Raw genomic sequence first — 27757 nt, 5'->3', positions numbered from 1 at the left:
AATTTCTGTTGGTTTATTATGCATATAGTACTTAATAAGTCACTTATAATACTTTTAACTTGGGTTAATTTTGTCATCCATTATAGCTTTTAACCCCATTGTACCATAAAGCTATGCATTTTGTATATAACTTTACAGATACCGCCCAGCTGATGATGATGATCAGAAAAAAGCGCGCAGGGAATAGTGAGGGAAGTGAGGGACAAATACCCTGCACCCATCACCCTTTTCAGCAGGCATTCAGCCAGACCTCACCCCAGGGACACCTTTGTCCCTACACAAGCCTTCTGCTGACTGTTCCTACTCAAAGCTTATTAACAAGATAAAGGAGCAGCAGAAAACTCTGCCACTGTGGAAGGGAATGAAGTCTCCTGGATCTCCATGTGTATCTGCCATTACGTCCACACCAGTCACAGTAGCAGCAACAGCAGCAGCAGCAGCAGCAGCAGCAGCAGCACCTCCTACTGCAGTGACTCCAGTAGTAGCTACCTCAACACCAGTTGCAGATGCTACGACTCCTGCCACAGGAAATAAAGTAGATGGTGCCAACCGCAAGAAAAAGAAAAAGGGCGTCGGCACAAGTGGCTCACCTGAATTCAAGGGTTTGGTTGATATCCATCTTTCAACCGGACCAATGATAATTGCTCAGATGATGAAAGGAAAGATGACGAAGTTAGCGACGTGGTGAAAGATAAACCAGATTTTGTGAACTCTGAAGCTTTGCTTGCTCCAAACAACTCGAATGAATATAGTAATATAAAGTGGCCACACCTGATGTTCAAATGGTTATCGATAAGATGGCAAGCTATATCATTAAAAATGGAGAAGAGTTTGAATCAATGGTGCGGAGCAGAAGTAAGTTTGAGGTTTCTCATATTTCAAAAAGAATCATTTATGTATACCAGACTTTTCAATTCTGTAATTTGGAATTTAGAGAATTGTTGTTAGTGCTTTAGAATTTTGTCTTGGCTAAAGTATCTGTAAATGAAAGCTGTGAAGAGATAAATTCTTTATTAATTGTGTTTTGCCATTTTAATTTTCCAGATGATCCACGGTTCAGCTTCCTAAATAAAGATCATGAGTATTTCCCTTATTATCGCTGTAAGATGCGTCTGTACAACGAAGTCTATAGACATTTTTAAGGAAAACTTCGAGGTTAGTGTACAATCAGTTTTATTTTAATAAATATTCTGATGTACTTCACCTTCAGTGTTGTTTACAACTGTATAATGATTTTGCAAGCATGGATTTTTTTTCTTGGTTTGATTTTAAATATGTAAACACTTCATCGGCCACTGCTCTCTCACAAAAAGTTTGCAAAAGTCAAGTTAGTAATCAGGGTGAAGTTAAATGTACTGTCCATGTGGTAGAAACTTGGAGAATGTTACTCACATCCCTCTTGGAAGTTTTTGAATTGCTACGTACTTTATTAGGCCATAGAGGAACTGCAAGAAGTGTTATATGTGGCTCAAGTGTTCTGAGGAGTAGGGGAGTACGTACATGCAATATTTGAGTAGTTAACAGTATATTTAGTTTAACAGTATATTTGGAGAGTTTGGTGTGTTCTTGGTGAGGCTTTGTGTATTTTATGTAGCATCACTGAGTTATGGAGAATTTGTTATTTTCTGACAGATGAAGGTAGGATTTGTATCTGTACTACTTTCATGCCACACTGCGATTTATATAATCCATATTCATTGTGGATTTGTTAATTTTTATCACTTACTCTTACTCAGAACTTTACTGGAATAGCTCTCACAGTTTTGAACTGTATAGAAGATTGAAATTGACAATGCAGAATGACCAGAATTTGGAAAGTAAAATGCCAGCATCTGCATACATCATGTTGCTATCTTGTCTGGCATAACACTTGAATGAATTGTTTAAAGTTTTCTTTGTCTGTTGTTAAGAAATTAATATTTGTTCCGATACGTAATACAAACCCTCGTCCTTTAACAATAGGAAGGTAACTAGCGGCAGCTGGGACGGTCGTAAGCTTCGAACAAGGGGAGAATAACGGTAGTTAACTGCTTGTCGATCGTGCGCGCGCCGCGCGCCCGAGAGGTGAAGAACCACTTTTGCTTTCGGCCGCGGGTGTGTGAAGGACTTGTTCGTCATCGCTCTCTGCCCGCTTCATCGTCGTATGCTTTGTTTATATTGTGTTTTTTACTAATGGTTTGGTTTGACTTGAAATGAAAAGAAACCTGTAAGTACACTGTTTTCATTTTCATTACTTAAATTATGAATCAACATGGAACTATCGCCGTAGAGACGGCGATTTCCGCTCTTTTCATGAATTGAACCCTTGAATTATGTCTCGGTGCCGAGGGCGGGGGGGTCGCAACTCGCGGTCTCCGAGTCATGTATTTTAGGGCGAAAGTGTGTAATTGAAAGATGTAAGTACACTTTTTTCATTATATTTTTGCCCTGTGCGTTCGTTGCCGAGAGCTTGATTGCGCTCGGCAAGAGCCTCTTATTTTGTATGAATAGAATGCAATGAAAGTGGATTCGCAATGCAGTTTTCTTTTCATTTTTCATTTATTAATTGCATCAAATTTAATTTTGGATCAATTTCCACTCTTACCCGGGAATTTAATCCTTACGATTTATTGCTGTGAAAGTGAAAATAGCAAGTGCCAGTATTGTCATTGGTTTTTCATATATATTTATGATAGCAATCATATTATTATGGATCAAGTTTCCGCTCTTACCGGGAATTGATTTTTCCCATCTTAAGTTCTATGAAGTGAATCGCAAGTGCAGTATTCTGTTTCATTTTCATATTACTTTTCACTGCTGTGCGGGGTAGGGGAAGCGAAGGTCTGCCAGGAAGTCGTCGGAAAGCTCTCCCGCGACTCCCTTGGTATCCGATTCTTCGTCTTCTTTCCTCCTGCCCCCCCGCTCAGCTTCCTCGTATTTTGTTTTTGGGGTCTTCCTTCCGTTCGGGGTGGGGCATGTCTCCCCCCCCGTGCGCGAGGGAACCCCTCTTACTAATCTGTCTGTGCTACCGCAGGTGCTACATCCGTGGGAGACGACCTTGGACAGGTATGGACCACTGCGGCTGCAGGGCGTGCCTAGCATCCACGATCTGCTGCAGAGTCTAGCGAGGTCTGGGGCGGTGACCTTGGAGTGGTCTCCACTACAACCTTCACGGCCGCTTATGCTGCTTCCCCCCGCTGGTCTACACTACTCCCCATGCTGTGTCGCGGTGACGCCGTCTGCCGCTTCTAGGGCCGTCGCCGCCGTACCGAGGAGGGGTATGCCGCCGCCGCCTGTGTTTTCTTCGTGTTGCCTGCCCCAGACTTCCGCTGTTCCAGCAGCTCGCCCCTGGACCGACCGCCAGTACCACGCTGGCTGCCGATGATTCTACGAGGCGATGGCTGGGCCTGCCGTACCTGTCGCTGATGTGGTTCCCGCTACTGGCTTGGCTGTCCCTTCTGTGTTTACCGCTGCCGCTGTTCCTGCCGCTCCCTGAGCTGGTTGCTGTTCCTGTCGCTCCTGGTTCCTGGCCTGCGTCCATGTTCCATGGCGGTCCCTGCCCATGGTGTGTCTTCCCCAGTCCTAGGTCCTTCCGGACAGGTGCAGTCGGGCCGTGTTGCTTCGGCAATAGGCCCGACTCTGGCCTGGATGGAGGACCTGACGACTGTCCTGCGTGAGCTGACGAAGAAGAGGAAGGTGTCATCTTCGTCTTCGTCTGTTGCGCCTCTTCCCCTTCGACTTCTAAGGCCCATAAGCCGAAGAAGAAGAAGGGGCTGCCTCCCCCCCCTAAGAAGTCTCCTTCGGGAACTTCTAAGGGCCCGTCCCACCGAGGTGGGACGGGGGGTCCTTCTGCTGGTCCTCCTGCTCCTTGCGAGCGGGCCCGTCTCCCCTTCCGTAAGGAAGAGATAGACGGGGACCAGAGGAGTATCGGTTTAGCTCTGGTACTTCCTCGCCTGGTGCTAGCGGCGATGCGCTACGCCAGGTTCCGGCTCGGTCTCTCGTTCGCGGGAGATCCCGAGTGTACGCTCTCCCTCGGGAGACCGTGCAGCCAAAGTTTCGGCGCCAGAGTTCGCTCGGCGCCAAGACCACGGCACGGAGCAGAAGGAATGGCGAGAAACCGCTCAGGTGACTCTCGCCAGGCCAGCGGCCGCGCTCTCGCAGCGGACCAAGATGGTAACCGGGTTTTGTTATTCCCCCCTAAGAAGACTCCTTCGGGAACTTCGAAGGGCTCGTCACATTCCGGTGTGACGGGGGGGTTCTTCTGCTGGCCTCCTCCCTGTTCCTTCGGGAACGGGGCCCGTCTCCCCTTCTGAGAAGAAGAAGAAGACGGGGACCAAGGGTTGTGCTGGCTACCGCTGGTACACCCTCGCCTGGTCTTGGCAGCTCTGCTGCTAAGCCAGGTACCGGCTCGGTTTCTCGTCCGCGAGAAGTTCCGAGTGTACGATCTCCTTCGGGTGACCGTGCAGCCAAAGTTAAGACGCCTGAGTTCGCTCAGCGTCATGACCGAGGCACGGAGCAGAAGACTGTCGAGAGCCGATCAGGTGACTCTCGCCAGGCCAGCGGCCGCTCTCGCAGCGACCAGCCGGTACCTCGGTGTGGACGTGACGGTCTCTGACGGCCACGGGTGGAGGCTGGGAAGAGGTCCCCCAGGTCCCCTCGACCGACGGTACCAGCCTCGGCTGGTACCAGCGGTTTGACGTGCCGCTGAGGACGCTCACCGGTCTCACGGCGAAAGCGAGCTCTGCAGGTCACCTGACCGCCGCTCCCACAGGGAGGGGGACCGGGCGGATACGGTGACCAGCAGCAGCTCGTCTGACGCACGGGACCGGGGTCGACGTGCTCAGTCGAGCCGCTCGCCACAGGTGAGCGGCCCACGGCCAGGCCTGCAGATCGATCCCCACCGCGGGTTGGTGATCGGCTGCAGCCCCCCCCCACGTACGCTGGTCCTGCCAGCGAGCGGGGGGGGAGCGTCAGGTCTGTCTCTCCACTACCTTCAACTTCCTCGGGCTACACCGGGAAGAGCGAGGTAGCTAGGAGTGATCGTGAGAGGTGCGCCGCTCACGATCCCGTCACGACGCCGCACGTGCCACGTATGGTCTTAGGGACCAACCAGGACGTACGCGCAAGTGATTGGAGGCGACCCCGTCAGGGGGAGAGTGGGTAGCGTCAGTTCTGTCTCTCCGATACCTTCAACTTCCTCGGCATACGCCAGGAAGAGCGAGGTATATAGGAGTGATCGTGAGAGATGCGCCGCTCACGATCCCGTCACGACGCCGCACGTGCCAGGTTGGTCTTAGGACCAACCAGGACGTACGCGCAAGTGATTGGAGGCAACCGTCAGGGATCTGTTGCTGGTCCTTCTTCTGAAGGAGGAGGGTCCTGGGAGCTGCTATTGTTGGAGGGACTGGACGGTTCCCTACTCCTCAAGACGCTGTAACTTCCGAGATTCAGAGTAACTTTACCCAGGTTATTGCACTGATTCGTCAGCACAACGACCGGGGGGAAGGATCGCCGCTCCCACCAGCAGAGCCCATGTCTCTGCTCGAGTCGTTTTGGGGCCCGAGAGGGAACCCAAACCGACGGTGGTATGCCGCGATCGGAGCTTGCCGATTCTGTCTTGAACCAGAGTCTCTCGTCTCCGGACAAGAAGGCTCTCTCAGTTCTGGCCGGTCGATCAAGCTACTTCCACCTCCTCTACTGCGACAGCGGCGTTTCTAGTGTCTTCGGACACCATATTTAAATACTCCTTCGGTCCTCCTGAGAGGTTTCGACCTCGACGAGGACTGGAATGAGTCGGAGGACGGTATCGGCTCTCTCCTGTCAGGTGTCGATCAGCCCCACCCAGACGACGTTCACAGTGGCGGCAGACCCGTACCTACAGTGAGAGTTCGTAACCCTCCTCGGGGAAAACGTTTTCTCCTGAGATACGTTTCCCAGACTCTGAGAGGCCATCGCCGCAAGGCGATGGCTGCTCCTACTCTTCTCCAACTGCTAGTTCCACTGGAAGGCGAGCGAGTATCCAATTCCTCCCCCATTCCCTCTCTCCTTACGGCTACGAGGGAAAGGGGAAGGATCCTACAGAGATTTCTCTGTAGGATCCCACGTTGGGGACTGCGCTACCAGGGGGGACCTTCGGGTCCTACCTGACGTAAGCCCGGTCGTTGAGGAGGGATCCTGCCCCATTTCTCGATTTCTACGGGAATCGAGAGGGGGACCACCCAGCCGATATCGTTTGACGAATTCGGTGGGGGTTTCGCAGACTGCTTAGAATTCTACGGAATTTCTAGCGCATTCAGAGTGTTAGAGTTTCTTACGATCTCCAAACACTTAGGCGAGACCACGGTCCAAAGTGAGCGAGACGAGAATCCCCGATATGTTACACGATAATCGGGAACCTCGCCTATGCTCGAATTCCTGGAATTTCTAGCATTAGGAAGAAGACTGCTGCTGAAAGAAGACTATCTCACAGTAGGCGACCAACCTGGAATAGAGAAGAACAGACGGGAATATCCAGTTTGGCTTGAACTATCGTCTTAGTATTCTGTTCACCATTGAAGCTTTCCTTCGAGGAAGACTTCTCCTTCACTCTTCCTTTAATAGAGAACGAAGGTGGTCGATCTCCAAATCCTTATTTTTGTTTTCTTGAAGGAAAGAATTTAGGATGGAGATCGTTGTTCAGAATCCTACAAATATACTACGTATATTAACCTCGCGACATGATTCTGCTAAGCAGTTGAATGGTCCGAGGGGTAGGCGCATATCCTGGTTATTTTACGGATTGCGACTTAGACGAAAAGTATTCTAATTGAACTGCAACCGGGTTGCCTGCAACCTCCCAGGAGTTTCCAGTTTCAATTTTATATACTTATGGTGTTGTCCACAACAACACCATTTAAGCTTTTATATTACCGAAATTCGTTTCGCTTAAATATAATTGCTCGAGCATATCTTTTTATGCTCGGTGGTTCTAGCCGAACGCATTCCTTCGTGGAAAAAAGGATACTTGGCAACTCAGGATGACGAGTCAGCGACAGCTACTGCGTATTGAATTGCCCGAGGCATTTCAGTATCAGCTGCCGCTTTGAGATAGACGGGTTGTATATGTCTTTCTCACCTGTTTTGATTGAATAACAACCGTATCTCTGCCCAACAATCACGGACTTAAGTCTCTGATTAACGGGGATTCTCGCATACATGAATGACCATCTACTGCTGAGAAACGCTAGTATTCATCGTCTTCGGTATTGCGAGAATTTTAAACAGAGATATCTATTCGACTCTCATCTTTCTGTTTACCGCCCGGTAACAGAATTCTGTAATAGTCTCTTGCTGCATCGTATCCCGATAATGCGAATGATTTTTGCGGAATCTGAGTTTGTCCTCAAAATATCTGTATTCGGAGGTGTACCAATTGTTCATTGTTCACCCCGGATTAGCAGATGTATTGAAAGACATCGCCTACTCCCACACCTGCCAGCTCTACTTCCAAACGTTCAGCCCATGAGAAGCAGTTCTTCAGCGGCACTCCCCTGTGTTTCATTACTGAATAACGCCCCGCTTTCATTGCACAACGAACAGCAATGAAATGGCGGTTAGCGTTTTCAGTCATTTGTAAGCACAGGTTTAGAATCTTGAGATTCCTTCTCTCGATTCAGCTGGAAGACGTAGGTTGCATTCATTGCCTACCTTCGTCTTCAAAGTCAACATAGTGTTGTTTCTCCTTAAGCTGAGATTCAACGTCTATGAGATTTTCTTGCCATCAGGGACCTCGGTCTTTTCGAAGGCAATTGACTTTCGCCTTTTGAGCTTATGCATTAAGAGAATCATCGCCGCGCCGTCCGGCATCGGTGACTACAAATATTTTATTTGTTTGGTCTCTCAGCATAACTCTTTAAAGGGCGAAGGTCACGTGACTTACCCGGATGCTTGGACAACTTGCCTCTACTGATTCCGAACCAGTCAGTCGGCAGCTGTCAGTGCGCCCGAGTCAGTTACGAACTATGCTAGTGGACTTAGTTCGGTTGTTCCAGAGCAATCATTACTTCGTCTTAATAGCTTGTCAGTATGAGTACTGTACATAAACCAAAGTCGAGAAGAGGGATAGGTCATACGACTATTCCCTTCTTTTCGTCTTAGGTAACTGCATGACTTCTCTTGAGAAGTCAAGCACAAAGGGATGGGGATTTGTGACGCTCGATTTTCGTACCGATCTTCGTAGCGAAGACTCAGAACCCTTCGGTAACTGACGATTGGTTCGAGTCCTTCACAATACCCTCCCTAATGGACTTCACCGCCTCCGATACGAAGGCTATGCTGCTTTGTCCTGTGAAGGTGCGACGGAGCTGTCTGAAGAAACTCGACACCCAGGATGAGTGTGGACGCCTCTTCATCATTCTCTCGCGTTCCGCAAGAACGCTCCGTGGCGCAGGTAATGAAAGGTAGGCGCCTGTCCAACCGGAACCGCATGCACCTCCTTCTACCTTCAGGATATTGCCCACAGTTCCGTTGGATCTTTTTCCTTAGGAACCTTGGGTGGTTGCTCAACACGTTGTGTAGTTAACCCAGACCCTCGCAGGCTGAACAGCATCGAAGTCCTGGTGTGACCGTAAGACCAATGGATGAGGAATGAGAGTGTGACTGGCTCCTCTTCCCATCTTTTTCTTCCCTCTACCTTTGGGTAGAGGGACACGGTCGTCACCCTGCTGGGTAAGGACGAGATGCAGGTGAGCTACTCAATAGAGCACCATCCTATCCCTTTTCAGTAGGGATAGGAGTAAATATCCACCACTTCCTCCAACAAGGGGGAGGGAAGTGGATGCCAAATTGAGACAAACCCATCATTTTATGATTGTCTCTTGCAAACAGGAACAAGTTCTTGCTTGCTGGTACGAAGAGATACGCTTGCCTCTCTCTTAGTACTTGGCCCAGAGGTCTGACCATTGATCCTGCGGTGCACACCCCGATCAATCGGACAGAGGTTTGGATCCCTCCCTTGTCTTACGACCAGGGAGGCACTCCAGGGTTGGACGAACACCAGTCTGTTCACCAAAAAGACTCAGATTCCTCCCACCAAGAAGTGAGTCTTCCTATTGTTAAAGGACCGAGGGTTTGTATTACGTATCGGAACAAATGACAATTTGTCGAAAATTGCATTTTTCCTAACTATACAAACCTGAGGTCCCTTTACATATAGTCCCACCTCATGCCACCCCTCACTCTGCACTTTTTGCATGGGCCTAAAGCAAAAGTGATTCTTCACCTCTCGGGCGGCGCGCGCGCGCACGATCGGACAAGCAGTTAACTACGTTCTCCCCTTGTTCGAAGCTTACGACCGTCCCAGCTGCCGCTAGTTACCTTCCTATTGTTAAAGGACCTCAGGTTTGTATAGTTAGGAAAAATGCAATTTTCGACAAATTGTCATTTTAGGTCTAAAACAATTCTAATATCTTCTCCAGTCTTGACTTTGAGTGAGCTAATTTACAGAGCTTGAGATTTTTAACAAAATGATACATGACTTTGGAGTGGGGACAGAAGTTTTTAAATGTCAGTTGTCTTTGCAGTGTGTACTTTTCCTTCAAGAACACAATGCTGAAATAAAAGCTTATTTGCCAGTTCCAGAAAAACCACTTGAGTAAATTGCATTTCAAGTTATCTGTGAGGTTATTCTTAGGTTTAGTTAAAGAGCTTGGATTAAGACAGCTTTTATTATGTGCAATAGGTTGTTATTAATCTTATCAGCTTAGTCAAGGTTGCTGTTTTCAGTGAACTTTTCCAGTGGCTCATTTTGTAGTACAGTGGTACCTTGGCTCACGAACAGTCCTGTTCATGGACAAATCAGGTTGCAAATCAGATGTTGAAAATATTTTCTTCTGGTGCGTGAACTGTGCTTCAGCCACCAGCATGCAAGCAGTAGGCTAACCTCTTTTCTTCCTCTTTATCTATCCCATTTTCAAGTTATGCTAACTCCTTTTCCTCCATCTCTTTAGCTATCCCATCTTCTAGTTAAGTTATAAAAAGTAAAAGAGAAGGCTAAAAGTATTGTTAGTAATGTTATACTTGTGTAAATGCATACAGCCAGAAACAGCTGATTTGCTATGATGTAGTTATGTAACTAATGATGTTAAGTAGAATAGGACTGATATGCTGTTTTTACATTACTATATCCTTATTTGCTATGGAGAAAAGATTGGCAAGGGCATATACTGCTAATTTAAGCTGCAAGTTGTAGCTGAAGCTGAGGAAAGAATGTTCATCTGCTAACAACTATTATCAAACATTGGCAACATGGATGAAACTGCAAACTTCGGTATAGTATACCATCAAACTCGACTAAACTATTTGGGATGAAAGAACACATTTTACTGTTTCCACTTCGATAAAAGATAAATATGTAAAGCTCGTAGTATCCTAATGAAATCAGGTGAAAATATCGAACTCAATCTGTTGATTTTTTTTATGCATTAAACATGCCCTCGGCACCATCTACTAACGAAAAAAAATGTTCACAATGATACATATTCAAGTGATATTTTGACTTGAAAAACACATCGTATAACATAAAATAACCTTGTCCCATATCAATAAGGATTCATTTACGCTAACTAGAAGCAAGAAAATTGCTCTGGTTCGAGTTCAATACATCAAAATAAACTTACCTCACAATTGCCCTCAGCTGATTTTCAAACCAAAACATTGATTGCTGTTAGTATTTTATAATACATAAGTAACTTGAAAATACATAAGATATATATTATTGGATGCAGTGAAGTAAGCATAACTTTGTGCCAGAAAACCCCCCAAAATTGGGAAGAATGAATTAAGTTTGTGAACCGAGGTACCACTGTAGTTATTAATACTTTATTTTAGGTGGTTATTTCCTAGGAATTTAATTAAGACCTTCATACTTTGTTGTTTTATCATCTTGAAGACTGTGAAGGAAGAATGCATATAACTGCATGTGTAGGACACATGTTGGTGAGAGCATTCAGTCATGTCAATGTTTCATGACTGACCACTTTCTCCTTGGTTTTTAATTTAGCTCTTGATGGGTGCACGGCTGCATGCGCAGAAGCATCTTCACAGGAACAGTAGTGATGCCAAATTTGATTTTCATGATATTGAATCCGGCGGGAATGAATAATCCTTAAGATTTATTGTTGGTTAGTGTGTCCAAATCTTGTCTGTATATTGTGATATAACATATATACCTAACTCATTAGTTGTTCATACACGAAACAAACCTTCGGTCTTAACATTAGGATTTACTAGCGCCAAGCTGGAAACCGGTAGAATTAAAATTACACTTGTGAGATCCAGGGACTAATGGCATCTATACCAGGTCACGGGGCATGTATACCCAGAATGCCCACGGCTACCTGTGACCCACCAGTTATTTTCCTACCGCCTTTAAGATAAGACGTGTTACTGTCTATCTCATTTAAGCCGGTTTTTCAGTTTGCCCGTTCTTTATCCATTTCATTTTTTATTTTTCATTCCTTTTCTTTCTCCAAGTGTGATCAGTGTGTGGTAAAAGTGGCTTTCCATGTTCTAGGTTCCTAACTTCGGTGTCGACGGATCCTCATCCAACGTGTAGTAGGTGCAGGGAAAACGCATGTACGGTTACTAATCCGTGTTCTGTTTGTCGCGGTTGGTCGGTGGAACAGTGGAAGAAGTTCTATGGGAAAAGCCAATACAAAAGGAAGGGGGTGACGCCATCTTTGGATGACCAAACCTTACCGGCTTCTTTTGTATCGGTAATAAACCAGCTGCTCCATATGTTTCTCACCTGCTTTTGAATTGTCTCATACCCCTTCGGTTTCTCCTAGCGGTTCTGTATCGGAAACGTCAGGAGGGGCCTTGGGTAATTTTATGAATAATTTGCACTCTCCTTTGTTCCCAGCAAGTAGAGGGGGAGATCCGCCATCTTTGTTCCAGGCTCCTGCTACTCAAGCGCATAGGTTAGATGGTACGTGGTCAGCGCTAGGCCTACCAGGCGTACCAACCTTGGATGGTCTGCTTGCGCATTATATGACGTCACGGTTCCAGCAGGGTCCGGCAGCGCTGAATGTTCCTCATCCCCCGGGCTTGCAATTTATGGGAATTAATGCCGCGGCTTCACCATCCCACTCAGTATTTACAGCGATGCAGAACGTGGGAGGTAGTTTGGCAGCAAACGTGCGGTTGCCAGCAGAAACCTCTCAGTCTCTCCCTACGAGAGGGATGACGTCACAGCATACGTCACACTCTGATATGGCAGGCATGATGACGTCACAGACCGATTATCGGCCTTTTATCGCTGCACCCAGACGCTAATACGCCTTCTGACCCGTCAATGCAAACTGTAATGCAGAAATTACAGGATATAGAGGAGAGAATGAATAAGAGAGACAAAAAGAAAAAGTGTGATTCGCCTTCTTCGTCTTCTTCCTCTAGTTCGGCGTCATCGCTAAGTCCGATAACGTCACGGCGAGCGCCAGTCAGTAGCGTTTGGAGGAGGATTCGGGAGTTCCTGGCGGATCCTCGGGCAAGAGGAGAAGAATCAATTCTTCCTCTTCTTCGGACCAAGACTGTCATTTCCAAGTCAGCAAGAAGGTCGGAAAATCAGTGGCTATTAAGCACAAGCTTGGCAGACGAAGCCGTTCGCAAGAGTCCGAACAAACGAGAGAGGTGACGGCCGGCGAGCTAGCGGCCGAGGCGGAGTTGCCAGTTCGGATCGCAAAAACTGCGATACCTCTGGTAAAATCGACGTTGGCGGCGGAGAAAGGTTGCAGCAGAGGATGGAATGCAGGTCCCAGTTTCGCCCGTAAGGCCGTTCAAAATACGTACGAAGGACGATTAAGGCTCCTTTTAAAAGTACGAAAAATAGAGAGTTGGCAACCTCGGCGGATACGTTCGTGGAAGGCAGTGTCCGTCTGGATAGAAGGTCGAGGGCCGGGCTCGCCGACGCTCGAAAACGATGCCAATGCTAATAGAGACGAACTTACCTCTGTCTTAAGGGAGCCTTCATCTTGGAAATCTAGACAAGATTCTCGCTCTAGATCCGTGAGTAGAGAAAGAGTGAGACGTTCTCGTTCCCCTGCTGACTATCCGGGATCGAGCCAACAGTGGCCAGCAAAGATCAAAGAGACCGCGGCCGTAGGGGCAGGCGGCCGTGGAATTCCGGGCCGTCTGTCAGAAGATAGGGGCGAGACAACATCCCTCGTGACGGAGAGTGGTACACTAGAGCCGGAGGAAGGAGAAAACCAAGAGTTTCTGGCCTCGTATGCAGAGGTTATTGGTTTGATTCGTCAATTCAATAGCCTTTCGGAGAAGACAGAAAACACCGGCCAGTATGCTTCCTCCTGGAATTGGCATGGCGTTTGGACTAAAGAGGGATACCAAGGTGTCGTATGAATTGCCTTGTTCGAGTCATGCGGAATCGGTCTTGCAACACGTAAACGCAAAGATTGCAGGGAGGGATAATTCCTTAAGATCTAATAGATCATTTAAATTTATTCCCCCTCCAATGATAAAGCAAAGGAAATATTATACGACACCGAAGATCCCTTTGCTGTCTAGACAAATGAACCCTAATGTTGTAAGGTTAAGGCCTGGATTAACCTTGGATCAGGTTAAAATGGAGTGCCTTCGATGACGTACCAAGAGGCTGCTACGTTAGAAGCAACAGCTTCTTCTGTCTTTCAGGCTGCTTCCTGGTTAGACTTTTGGTCAACAGCAGTGGCGAAAATTGCATCCTCGGAAGCAACAAGGAAAGTAGTGGATGAACCATTGTTCATTAGATTACTACAGTCAAGGTTCCAAGGCGATTGCGTACCTGACAAACGTAAGTGCCAATGTTTGGGCAAATATCCTGCTAATGAGGAGAGATGCAGCATTGGCTAGACTAAGCCGCAATGTGGATTTGGATTCCCTGTTAGCAATGAGGAATGGGGATATCTTGGAATCGCAACTACTGTTGCCAGAGGTCATACTGGAAGAGGCGATAGATAGAAGAAGGATGGACACTAACGATAGGTTGGTGCAACAGGCAGTTAGGAAAACGTCCTAACAGTCAAACTACTCCTTTGGAGGGAAGACAATAGCAGATGTCTCGAAAGAAGACAGTGAGACATAGCATCCCTAATAGAGTCACAAGACCCTCTTCCCCAAAGAAGATAACTCATCGGCCCTTTCACAATAGAAACAACAGAGGAAGGGGCAATAGGGGAAGAGGGAGAGGCTCAAGAAGATAGGATGGGCGCCTCCCATCACTCGGCCACACCAGTGGGGGGTTGCCTGGCAAATCACTGGAAGGTGTGGCAGGAACTAGGGGCAGAGCAGTGGGTGGTGGATGTTCTCAGGATCGGGTATTTTTGATTCCGTTCGAGGGTAAACCCCGCCCCTGACAGATCAACCATTACCCCACGTCACTTATGCCCACAAATCTCAGAAGGCCACTATTCTGCAGGACGAAGTGAAGAAGATGATGGAAAAAGGAGCTGTGCAACAAGTATGCAGTCTGACAAAAGGCTTCTACAGCAGGATTTTCCTGGTACCCAAAGCCAACGGGGAGTGGAGGACAGTAATAGACCTGTCAACGCTGAATCTGTTTATAAGGAAAAAGCCAGTTTCAAGATGGAAACTCCGAAAACGGTTCTACAAGCAGTCAGAATCGGAGACTTTATGCTGACAGTCGATCTAAAGGACGCATACTTTCAGATACCAGTCCATCAGTCTTCAAGGAAATTTCTCCGCTTCAGTCTTGGAGGGAAAGCTTTCGAATTCAAGGTCCTGTGCTTCGGATTGACAACGTCTCCTCAAGTTTTTACAAGAGTGTTCACCCTCGTGTCGGCGTGGGCGCATGCTCAGGGGATCAGGCTAATAAGATATCTGGACGATTGGCTGGTGATAGCAAAGTCCAGGGAGAAATTACTCAGGGACAGGGCGGCCTCCTGCAGCTTTGTCACAGCCTAGGTATTGTGGTGAATCAGCAGAAGTCGCAGCTGGATCCAAGTCAACGTTTTGGAATACTCTGGGAATGGTGATAGAACACAACACAAGCCAAAGTATTCCCGACAGACCAAAGAGTAGAGAAATGCAAACAAGTGGTGAATGCCTTTCTGGGAAAGCAGACACAGCCAGCAAGACAGTGGCAGGTGGTGCTGGGGAATCCTAAACCTCCCTGGAGAAGCTAGTACCACAAGGAAGGCTACACCTTCGGTCCCTACAATGGAGGATGAAGGAGTTTTGGTCACCAACAGTAGATCACCCGTACGAGCAAATTCCCTTGTCGGCAGAAGTGAGGAAAGACTTGCTGTGGTGGGTGGACGACGACAATCTGACAGTGGGTGTCCCCCTTCAACAATCCTCCCCAGACCTCTTGCTGTTCTCGGATGCGTCACTAGAAGGCTGGGGAGCCCATATGGAGGAGTTGATGGTGTCAGCAAAATGGAGTTGCAAGGACAGAGAACTCCATATAAACGTGCTGGAGTTGAAAGCAGCTTTCCTGACTCTACAAGAATTCAGAGAGTAAAGGGACACTCAGTGGTATTGATGTCAGACAACACCACAGTAGTAGCTTATATAAACAAGCAAGGAGGCCTAGTTCTCGGCAGTTACATGTGATGACAGTTCAACTTCACCAGTGGGCTATAGAGAACCTGGTAGACATCAAGGCCAGGTATATTCCTGGAAAAAGAAACATAGTGGCCGACAAGTTGAGCCGCAGGGATCAGATCCTGGGAACGGAGTGGTCCCTACACCAACAGGTAGTGGACAGGATGCTCATGTTGTGGGAAGGACCGATCATAGACCTATTCGCAACCAGGTACAACAAAAAGTTGGAAGTGTATTGTTCAGTAGTCCCGGACGCAGAGGCAGTAGCAGAAGATGCGCTACAACACCCCTGGGACAATCTGGACGTGTACGCATTTCCTCCATTTGTCTAATCCGTCAGGTTCTGAACAGGGTAATGCGGTCTCAGAACCTCAAGATGACCCTGGTAGCCCCGTTATGGCCGAAAGCAGAGTGGTTTCCAGACCTACTGGAACTCCTAGTAGATGTGCCAAGAGAGTTACCTCCATGGAGCAACCTTCTGTGTCAGCCTCACGTGGAGAGGTACCACCAGTCGGTGAAGTCCCTATCGCTTCACGGGTGGAGACTGTCAAGTATCTCCTCCGAGAGCGAGGGTTTTCGCAGAAAGCAGCAACTCAGATGGCAGGTAATATCAGAAAATCATCTGCAACAGTATACCAAGGAAAAGTGGTCAGCATACTGTGATTGGTGTCGTAGAGGGAACGTGTCTCCACTCGGTACCACTATTCAGCAGTTAGCAGACTTTCCTGATATATCTCAGAACAGAAAAACATATGTCTGTATCTGCAGTGAAGGGGTACAGGCTGCTCTAGCCTCAGTTTTACGAATGAAAGGAAGTGGGACATATCGTCTTCATGGGAGTTGGCCAAATGCTGATGAGGAGCTTTGAACAGTCATGCCCACCAAAGGAGCTAAAAGCCCCAGATTGGGATCTGACCAAGGTACTGAGTAGTCTGACAAAACCCCCTACGAACCACTAAGGCAGTCCACGGATAGGAGCCTGACCCTGAAAGACAGTCTTCTTATTGGCCCTGGCTTCAACCAAAAGGGTGGGGGAGCTACATGGCCTCTCATATCTCATAAAGCACTCGAGAGGTTGGAGATCAATGGTGTGTGAGTTTGTCCAGAATTCGTGGCAAAGACCCAAAATCCAACAATAGTAGACGGCAGATCGACTCCTTATTATACCTTCCTTGGCAGACTTTGTAGACAACGACAAAGCTGAGATGCTCCTGTGCCCGTCAGGGCACTAAGGGAGTACTTAAAGAGAACAAGGCACCTCAGGCCGGGGTGCCAGAGGTTGTTCGTAAGTACAGGACGGAACAAGAAGGAAGTGTCCAAGAATACAATATCATTTTGGCTAAGGGAGACGATCAGAGATGCTTATACTGCAGAAGACAGAGGGTCAGATAGCCAGGTGGGAGCTAGAGCTCATGACATCAGGGGTAGTGAGTGCTTCCCTGGCATTTAAGAAGAACATGTCTGTGGATAAAATTCTGAAAAGCTGGTGTGTGGAAGCGCCAAACAACTTTCACCTCATTTTATTTGAAAGATGTTGCCCATAGATCCTTGGACACCTTTTCCTTGGGTCCAGTGGTGGCGGCCCAACAAGTGATATAGTTCATCCAGTGCCCCTGGCGGGTCAGTTTGCGTCTAGTCTAAGATGAAGGTATGAAAGTAGAATGAATGGGATGACTGGTCTTTTTCTTTACTACTTTCTTCCTACTCCTTTAACTACGGGCAATATGTAAGGAAGGCAAGTTTTTGACCTGTCCATGTGCTGGAACGGACTAGATGCAGGTGAGATGGTCAGCCATACTGTGAAGCTATCTTAGCTGATGATATACTTTTCAGTAGCAACACACCCCTCTGGATAATAAGGAAAAGAGGGGTGAAGGTGGATCCAGTCGCAAGGGACAAGAGTCAAACAGTAGAATGGTATCTACACCCAGTGGGAGGGAAACCAATCAGATCCGCTTATATCTTTGGTAATAGGTTCATTGTCCATTCTCTTTAGAATTTCCCTATATATTCGGAAATGGATAAGGTGGCAAACTCCCAGTCAGTTGTAGAGACTTACCTCCCTCCAATAGTAAGTCTATCCTAATGTTAAGACCGAAGGTTTGTTTCGTGTATGAACAAATACCAAATTTTCAACTAATTTGTATTTTTCATAACTAACAAACCTGAGGTCTTAACAGTTAAAGGCCCACCTCGAACCACCCCTCTAGCAGTCTAAACTGGGTTAGAAATATAACTGATGGGTCACAGGTAGCCGTGGGCATTCTGGGTATACATGCCCCGTGGACCTGGTATAGATGCCATTAGTCCCTGGATCTCACAAGTGTAATTTTAATTCTACCGGTTTCCAGCTTGGTCGCTAGTAAATCCTAATGTTAAGACCTCAGGTTTGTTAGTTATGAAAAATACAAATTAGTTAAAAATTTGGTATGTTACACTTATGAACTTGGGAATAATGATCTTTTCTCACTTGCTGTAAATTTATTCTTCCTGATGTGATCTTGGTTTTGTTCTCTTTATGAAGCTGAATAATTTTACTACATGGCATTAATAAACGATTAAAAAAAAGTGTTACTGGTGATCTTGAGAACAAATGATCATCTCAGTGTATGTGTGTCAGTGTGAGTGTGTTTTTATACTAAAAATTCTTTCAGGAAAAAAGCTCGCAGCAGGTAGCAGTGTCGGGAATGGTGTAAGTATAGCATCAGCTGGAGGAGACACCTCGACGTCAACAGCAACAACTGGGTCAGCTACAGGAGGAAGTGGTTATCAAAAGGAACAAGCAAGGTAAACAGCGGGAAAAGTACCGTACTACTATTAGTTTCTCCATTAAAGTCTAGAGAAAACGGAAGCAATCTCGATCGGCATTCTACAAATTTCCTGTAGAAATCATCTCCTCCACCGATGATGTAAGATATGGATGAGGAGGAGAGAGAGAAAAGGAGAATTGAACGTGGAAGAAAGGACGAAGGAAAACGAAAACTGAAAGAAAAGGAAGAACGGGAAAAGAGAGAAAAATTAGAAAAGGAGAAAATGATGGAAAAGCTGAAGAATCCAGTGAAGCATCAGATGATACTGAAGATGTTTATGATATCTTCAAATATGGTATGAGACCTTGTTGTCTTGTTTCCTCTACACATGAAAGTTTGTATACATTGGTTAGGAGATTGGGATTAATAGTTGTTTACGTTGGTTAGAAGACTGGGATTAGAACTAAGGGAGTCAGGTTAAAAATCTTAGAAGTCATGGAGAAATTTATTTTAATATACGTAATCCCAATATAGTGGGATACAAGCGGATAAGACTTTGAAGAAATTTATCAAGTTCACTTGCATTCCTTTGGTTGGCATTGTTGATTTTATTGATAATAATAGTTAGTTTTTAGAATTATAAGATTTGTTCATACTGATGTTTTATTTTGAATTCTGGCTATTTGCCTCATGATTATTAAGCCCTCTTTTGTCTCGTAAGATGTGAGTTTTGTGAAATTAGGTTGTGTGTCTTAAATTTCTATTTTGAGGAACTAGCACACAAACCTCCCTTGTAGACTGGTCAGTTGTTAAAGATGTTTTGTACAATTCGATTGAATTTATGAAACGGATGAAAAATATTGCAGTTTTTTTATTTTGTATATTAATTAGAAATTACAGTTTACTATGTAGCTGTCCTAAAAGAAAATATTTTTTATGCATGACACTTACCTGGCAGGTATATATATAGCTTATCCTCTTGACGCACTGGCAGAATTTCAAAACTCGCGGCAACCGCTAGTACACTGGTAGTTCAGGTGATGGCCACCCCGCTCCCGTGGCGCTGGTACTTGGAACTATTCCCGTTTTCCTCAGATTTTCTCGCCAGCCGAACCGGGCAACATCGTTGTTGGTTCTCTGTTAGAATTTCCTGCTCGTTATCTTGACTTTTTGGGATATTGGTATCGTATTCACGAAGTTAGAGTGGCAATCGCATTTGTTGGACTTGTTTAGTATGTCTGATTCAGGGGAAGTATGTTTAGAGTTTGTGTGAAAGAAGGGTGTAAGGTGAGACTGCCGAAATCATCGGTAGATCCACATACTATTTGTAAGAAAGTAAGTGTCGGGAGTTTGTATGTACGTGGGACAATAGGTGCAATGAATGTCAGTGTCTGAATGAGAAAGAGTGGAAGGCTCTTATGAAGTATGTGGAGAGATTAGAAAAAGATCGGGTTAGAAGATCTGTATCTAGGAGTGAAAGATCGGGATCTTCGAGTAAACCTTTGGATGAATCTGTTGCATGTGTCTTCTCCAGCTCATTCACATGTAGATGTAGCACCTTCCCCCCAGGTTTCTCCTGCCTTCCGAGTTGCTGTAGCCTGTAGGATACTACTGATCCACCCCAAATAGTGATAAAGTGGTTCACTGCCTTGGCGTCCATGGGAGACCAAATTAAACGTTAACAGACAAAGTGGAAGTGTTTGGTGACAGTGTTGTGGAGGGGGCGCCTGATCGTCTCTCTCGTACTCCTAGACTAGACCTCTGTCAAGCTCCCAGACCCAAGGGAGAAGGCATGTCGACAGTCGAAGGGGGCGAGAGGGGTTGACTGCGATCAGTCGTCCATTCAGGCAGTCCTGTTGGTAGTCCCAGGCTGCTGCAGTACGCCATAGAAAAGGCGATACTGGGAAGTGCCGTTATTCTTCGGATAGTTCAGCCTGGGAAGGAGTAGGCGGTTCGCGGAAGTATCGCGTCCTCTCAAGAGGTCATACTTTCCGTCCTCTTTCACAGGAGGAAAGGGCTTTCGACCAAGAAAGGGTGGAGTAGCCCTGAGATTTTTTCATCGGAGGATGAAGAGATGATCCCTATCAAAAGGAGAGGGTTTCACGTCAGTTGGAAGTTTCGCTCACCGCTTCGTGTTAGCCCGGTGGCTCTCGATCTCCTCATCATCAGGAGTCTCGTAAGGAGGCGGAAACGAAGGAGGTGCTGCGGACATGCAGCAGAGATTGGCAGTGATTGTTCAATCATGGGAGAAGCTCCGAACAACCTTCGGCTAGACGTAAGGACTCGTCTCTCCCGGTTAAGTCCTCCAAGAGGACGCAGGACGTACAACGCGATCCAGGACGCAGTGCGTCCCGTAAGAAGGACGAAGTGCAGGACGCAGGACGCAGAGGAGAAGTGATGGGACGCATGGTGGACGCATACGTTCAGCGGAGGACGCAGGACGCAGGCGGCAGCAAGTCAAAACATTGTCTCGACAAGGAAGAGAGGAGTTTTATAGGGAGTCAGTGTCGCTTTCTAAACAGGAGCTGCATAAGGACTCTGAATTGGAGAGTCAGCAGGATCTTGGTTTTCAAGATATTTCTTCGCAGGAGGAAGAATTTGCGGAGAGTGCGGAAGAGGACAAGACGAAGCACCTTCTTCGGACTACAAGAGGATACAGAGTGCCTTCTTTCTTTGTTTGAAGGAGATTTTCAACCTTCAGGCCCGCCATCGCCTTTGTCGCAATTTTCGAAGACGAAGACAGCAAGAAATCGTCGTTTTTGAAAATGACTTGTCCATTTCGGCCAAGAAAGCCCTTCAACGCGTAAATGAGTGTTGAAGGAGAAGAAAGAGTCGGGGAAGACTTCTTTTGTATTTCCTCCGGCCAAGTTGGCTTCGAAGTCTGGTGTTTGGTATGCTACGGGGGAAAGTCTTGGCCTGGGAGTGCCTGCCTCCTCCCAGGGAGACTTTTCCAACATAGTGGATAGCTCCCGTAGACATGCTTTGCATTCAGCCAAAGTGTGGTGGACTTCGTCGGAGTTCGACCCATTTACTCAAAGGTATACTCTTTAGGACCTTGGAGGTGTTTAATTTTCTTGAACTGGTCCGTTGGGGGCTGGGCCCTGGCTCGGACTTCGGAGATGGTAGAAGCGTCAGGTTATCCGAGTTGTCGAGGAAGTATTAATGTCCTGTATGGATAAAGCCTTGAGAGATGGAGCTAATGAATTGGCTTCAATTTTTTACAGCAGGCGTCTTGAAGAAAAGACATCTATTATGCTCGTTTCGCTGCTAAAGGAGTGTCGAACGCGCAAAAGTCGGAGTTGATGTTCTTCTCTCCTGTCAGGACAGCTCTTCCCTCAAGAGATCATTAAGGACATATCTCTCTCCCTCACTCAGAAGGCGACTCAAGATCTTCTTACGTCATCTGTAAGGAAGTATTACCTTCTAAGGTCATGAATAAGACTACGAAGGATACGAAGACAGCACAGCAGCCCTTTCGGGGTAGGACTTTCGCCTGACCAGCATTTAGAGGGAAAAGAGTTCCAACCAAAAGAGGGCCAAAACTTCAACCAAACAATGAGTCAGAAGTCCTCCAGACTTGTGTGGGGGCCAGACTTTTAGACTTCTGGGAAGTCTGGGCAAAGCAAAGGAGCGGATCCTTGGTCCGAAATAAAGGTAGCGAAGGAAGGGTACAAGATTCCCGTTCTCAAGAAACCACCTCTCGCTACAGCTCCGAGAGCCCTAGGGGCTCATTACATCGATTTAGAGAAGAGAGAGGCTCTTTGGCATCAGGTCGTCACCATGATAGAAAAGGGGGCAATAGAACCGGTTCTGGATCACGAATCCCCAGGGTTTTACAACCGTCTGTTTCTAGTACCGAAATCATCAGGAGGTTGGAGGCCGGTACTGGACGTAAGCCAGCTAAACTTGTTCGTAGAAAAGACCAAGTTTACGATGGAGACGAACGATTCAGTACTGGCAGCGGTACGACCAGGGGACTGGATGGTAACACTGGACCTTCAGGATGCGTACTTCCATATTCCAAATTCATCCAAGGTCCAGGAAATATTTTGAGATTCGTGATCCAGGAAGGATTTATCAATTCAAAGCCCTGTGTTTCGGGCTGTGCACGGCCCCTCAAATTTTTACAAGAATGATGTCGAATGTGGCGAAGTGGCTTCATCGGGCAGGAGTCAGAGTCTCTCTACCTCGACGATTGGCTCATAAGAGCACAATCAAAACAGCAATGTCTGGAGGACACGGACGTAACATTGGAATTAACTCAGCAACTGGGTCTGATGGTGAACCTGGAAAAGTCACGATTGATCCCTCTCAGGAACTAGTTTATTTGGGGATTCTGATATCCTCAGTGACTTTTCGGGCTTTTCCGTCACCCGAAAGGCAGACCATGTGTATACGGAAAGTGCAAGAATTCCTATTGAAAGACCAATGTCAGCGAGAGAGTGGATGAGCCTGCTGGGGACACTCTCTTCGTTAGAGCGGTTCATTTCACTAGGGAGACTTCACATGAGGCCCTTACAGTTCTTTCTGAACGAAGTCTGGCCAAGAAGATCGCAACCAGATTCCTTCCGGTTTCCAATTCCTTCGAAGATAAAGGAGGAACTAAAGTGGTGGCTAGTTCCGGAGAGGTTGTCAGAGGCACGTCACTCCAGCAGAGGAACCCAGACCGGATATTATTTTCCGACGCGTCAGACGACAGGCTGGGGAGCGACGCTGGGCCTCGGGGAGGAGTCAGGCCTTTGGAGCGAAGAAGAAAAGGCATGGCACATAAACAGGAAGGAACTGATGGCGATCTTCTTGGCTATGAAAGCGTTCAGACCGTGGATCAGCGGCAAAGTGGTGCAGATCAACGCGGACAATACCACAGCTCTGGCATATACGGAAACAAGGAGGAACCCACTCGTTGTCCCTTTGCACCTGTGGCGAAGGAGATTCTTCTTTGGTCGCAGAGAGAAAACCGTCACCCTGCTCACCAGGTTCATTCAGGGAGAGAAGAACGTCAGGGCGGATCTGTTGAGCAGGGGACGGACAAGTGCTTTCCACGGAGTGGATGTTGCATCTTCAAGTATGCCAGAGATGTGGAAGCTCTGGGGCACTCCAGTAGTGGATCTTTTCGCTACCGCAGCGACGAAGAGGTTACCGAACTATTGTTCTCCAATCCCGGACCCTCTTGCAGTCACAGTCGATGCCTTCCTACTAGATTGGACGGGTCTAGATGCGTACGCTTTTCCCCCGTTCAAGATTTAGGAAAGGTAATGAAAAAATTCAGGGAAAGTCGAGAACAAGGCTGACCTGATAAGCCCCATACTGGCCGGCCCAAACGTGGTTCACAGAGGTACTGGAATGGACAGTAGATTCTCCGAGAAGTCTACCCACGAGAGTAGATTCTTCTCCAAACAAAAAAACCCCACTTCGAAAAGGTTCCACAAGAACACCTCGGGCTCTTTGGGTCTGACTGCGTTCAGACTATCGAAAAGACTTGTCAGAGCGGAGGGGGTTTTCTAGAGAAGCAGCGAAGGCAGTTGCAAGAGCACGAAGGCCTTCGACTATCAAAGTGTTACCAGTCGAAGTGGGAGAACTTCCGTAAATGGTGTAAGAATCGGAAGATTCTTCATCCAGTACCTCCGTGGGACACAGATTGCAGATTTCCTGCTATACCTGAAGAAAGAACTAGGTTTGGCTAATCAGACGATTAGAGGCTATAAGTGTTGTTGTCTGCAGTGTTTAGACACAGAGGTTTAAACCTTTCCAATAAGACGCAGATCTTAGAGATCTCTGGCAGATCGTTTGATACAAAGAAGGATCGACGGTTGCAGAACCCCTTCTTGGAATTTGGATGTCGTTCTCAAATTCTTGGAGACGGATAAGTTCGAACTATGGGCAGTGCGCCTTGCGAGAACTAACGAAGAAAACTATCTTCTTAGTAGCCTTAGCTACAGCTAAAGGATTAGCGAGCTGCAAAGCTATTGACAAGCAAATAGGATGGAAGCAACAACAAAGCAGTTTGTTCTTTTCAACAGGAGTTCTTAGCAAAGAATGAGAATCCTTCGCATCCATGGCCAAGATCATTTGAGATTGAAGGACTGGCTTGATCTGGTAGGTCAAAGAACAAGAAAGGGTTCTTTTTGCCCAGTAAGAGCCTTACGGTATTACGTAGAAAGAACAAGAAGCATTAGGGGAACTTCAGTTCGCTGTGGTGCTCGTTAAAGATCCTACTAGACCTATGTCTAAAAACGCAATGGCTTTCTTTGTAAGAGAAGTCATTAAAGATGCTCATTTGCTTTGTCAGGAGGAATGCTTCGGTATAATTAAAGTTAAAGCTCATGAGGTGAGAGCAGTAGCTACGTCCTTAGCATTCAGGAGAAATTAGCCCTCAAGGACATTATAGATTCAACGTATTGGAGGACAAACTCGGTGTTTGCTCTCATTACCTTAGAGACGTGAAGACCAACTTTTGATAATTGTCAAACGTTAGGCCCGTATGTATCCTCAGGTACAGTACTGGGCAAAAGGAGTTTCCACCCATAACCTAATAACATGCTAGGTTTTTATTTTAATTAGGTTATAGTGTTTTTTTATGGTTGTCTGAGAAGGTTAAGACAGCTCAGTCTGTTGGTTAGTGTTTATTATATGTGTGTGTGGTTCGGAGACTAACTTTCCTAGGCATGAAATGCCCGTGGTAAATGAGGGCTAGGGTTCTCTGTCAACAAAAGTTGGTCACGTCCAGTTGTCAGGCCCTTATTGTTAGCTTTCTCAACAAACAGGTCACGTCCTAGTTGAGAGCTACTAAGGTTTAGCAGGCTAAGAGGCAGACCTACGAAGTCAGCTACTTAGCAGGTAAAAGGAAAACAATAAACAAATAGTTCTAAAAATTTAGTTAAATTGAATTATGACGATTGGTGTGCTGTCTATGACCCACCTCCAAATGTGTCAATCAGCTATATATATACCTGCAGGTAAGTGTCATGCATAAAAATGGTATTGTTATGATACAATAAAGTTTTTATGCATACTTACCTGGCAGGTATATATAATTAAATTCCCACCCTCCTCCCCTCAGGAGGACAGGGTTCAGAGAAAATCTGAGGAAAACGGAATAGTTCCAAGTACCAGCGCCACGGGAGCGGGGTGGCCATCACCTGAACTACCAGTGTACTAGCGGTTTGCCGCGAGTTTTGAAATTCTGCCAGTGCGTCAAGAGGATAAGCTTATATATATACCTGCCAGGTAAGTATGCATAAAACTTTATTGTATCATAACAATACCATTTTGGCTTTAACATTTATCAATTAATTTTCAGTATGGGTTTCCTGGTAAACATGGATTCTTATCATTGTACCAGGTGAATTTCATGTAACCTCATGGCTGAATTTTTGTGAAGAATGTGTGTTCCAATGTTACTGTTATATGAATCATAACTTGAAATTGTTCTTCAGCGCAAGAAATGGGCGGTGACAAAGACGATGACACCAGTCACAATGATAAATTCAGTAATGGAGAACTGAAGAAATCGCGGAACAACTCTGGTCAGAACAGCAACGGGAATTCAGTATCGGCACAACCAGAAAGAAAGCAGCAGGAGCGGAGAAAGAAAGCTGCTATGTTTTTGTCTCGTTTGAAAAAGGGTAGTGAAGATGAATCTTCCCAGCCTGTCTATGGTGAGGCTTAAAAGTGGTCTTATTTGGCCATATATTAATGTGATTCCAGTTACATGAAGTAATTTTTTGGATTACAAGTAATTGGTATGGGCAGATTTGTAGATCTTGTGGAGTAAAATAGAAATTTTTTGTTGTCTATAATTATTAACAAATATTTCAAGTACTGTAAATAACAGGAGTTTGACAGGACTGTTGAGGCACATTGAAGTAATGTCTTTACTAAGGCTGGAGTGTTGTGTCCTAAGTACGCATTCCCATTTTGTCTAAATTCAGTGTGTTTTTACTCTATCTTTTCACTTTACTTTCTTCCTACTGATGTCTAGAAATGTTTTCAGTGGTTTGTCTAAACTTATCAAGATGTTCATAGTCATAGAAATGAATATTTTCAAGTTCAGACTTTAAAATTTACTGTTGATATTTGCAGTGGAATAACTGAAGTGTTGCACACCTGTGTTTGTGCATCTTGCAGGTCCACAGCTTCCTCCTGAAATTGCTGCCCAGATGATGAACTCGACATCGCGGTCTGCAAGCTCGTCATCGAGAAGCTCGAGACACTCGTCATCTGGGTCGAGGTCCAGGTCCTCTAGTCCCGGGCCTGGCATTCCTATGCCACCTCAGGACTCCCCGGCTCCACCACCACCACCCCCACCAATTCATTCACCTTCACCAACTTCTACTTCCAATCTTGACAATGAATGGTTAGTTTGTATATCTGAATTTATTTAGATGCTAGATATTATAGTGGATATGATTTAAATGATTATGTTCATAGTTCATCTTTTGAATGTCACACTTGATCTGGTTATTAGGCTATCACTGTTTTGTTGGACTTGAATATTAACTCAGGGAAATTTTTCTTAAGTGGAAGCAAAACCTTTATTTGTGTTGGAGAGTATCCTTTATTTAATAATGGTAAATTAATTTTTCTCAGAAATAACGTGTATGTGTATTAAGCTGTCTATGAATTTTACCCTTCAGTTAAAAATAACTCGTGCTGAAGATTTTGGTATTAAGCCCTTGAGAAAGAATCCTTGAGTCTCAGATTCTTTGTTTCTGTACAGGGGTTCAAATTCTGAAGTGCCAACCGTAGGGGATTATGGGGAAGATTTCAGGGCAGTGAAACGAGAATCATCAGTTCTTTCAGGTATGTAATTGCACAGAACTTTGTTTTATTATTTCCTCACCATTGGGATGTTCCTCTAGGGTTAACTAATTGCTCAGCAGGAAGGAGACGAGAAAGATTCTTGAACTATCATTTTGGTAATTCATTGCATTTATTAAAGGGAAAAATATTACACAGGGTTCAGGAATTTTTTTCAGCTCCACTCGCATCTTTTAATAATATCTTGCTGAAGAAAGTCATCAGTTTTAAGATTTAAATATTTTGAATTTTTTTTTTGAACAAGTTTGCTTGCAGCAAGTTTCACTTCATTGAGGTTTTAGAATTATATACATTTACATTTTTTTAGATGTGGCACCTTGAATACTGTACAATGTTAAAAAAATGCAAAGTTTCATAGTTCTAAAGATTGAGTGATCCTGCTGCAGGTAAGCCTCTTCTGGGGCCGTAGTGCCCTTCTATGCTGCAGTTATCTATGATCTTTTTGACTTGTTGCAGATGTGTTGCAGTGGCTCTCTGCTGTTATTTCATCGAGGGCGGCCGTGCAGGTGTAGGTACGGATCGCCAACAGAGAATATTTTTTTTCTTCCAGTGGCTTGTGTGATGATGGCATTTGCCACTGAATACTGTGTATACATGGGCACTTCAACTCTGAA

At 45.9% G+C, this 27757-nt stretch overlaps 1 pseudogene; it reads left to right on the top strand.

Moving 5' to 3' along the window:
- Window positions 1–27757, top strand: part of LOC135219094 (protein suppressor of white apricot-like) — a 61027-nt pseudogene that overhangs the window by 14147 nt on the left and 19123 nt on the right.

The sequence above is a fragment of the Macrobrachium nipponense genome, chromosome 19 (genome assembly GCF_015104395.2).
Source record: "Macrobrachium nipponense isolate FS-2020 chromosome 19, ASM1510439v2, whole genome shotgun sequence".
NCBI classification, from domain to species: Eukaryota; Metazoa; Arthropoda; class Malacostraca; order Decapoda; family Palaemonidae; genus Macrobrachium; species Macrobrachium nipponense.
The sequence above is the reverse complement of the archived record's forward strand: the minus strand, read 5'-3'. Positions and strand labels throughout refer to the sequence as shown.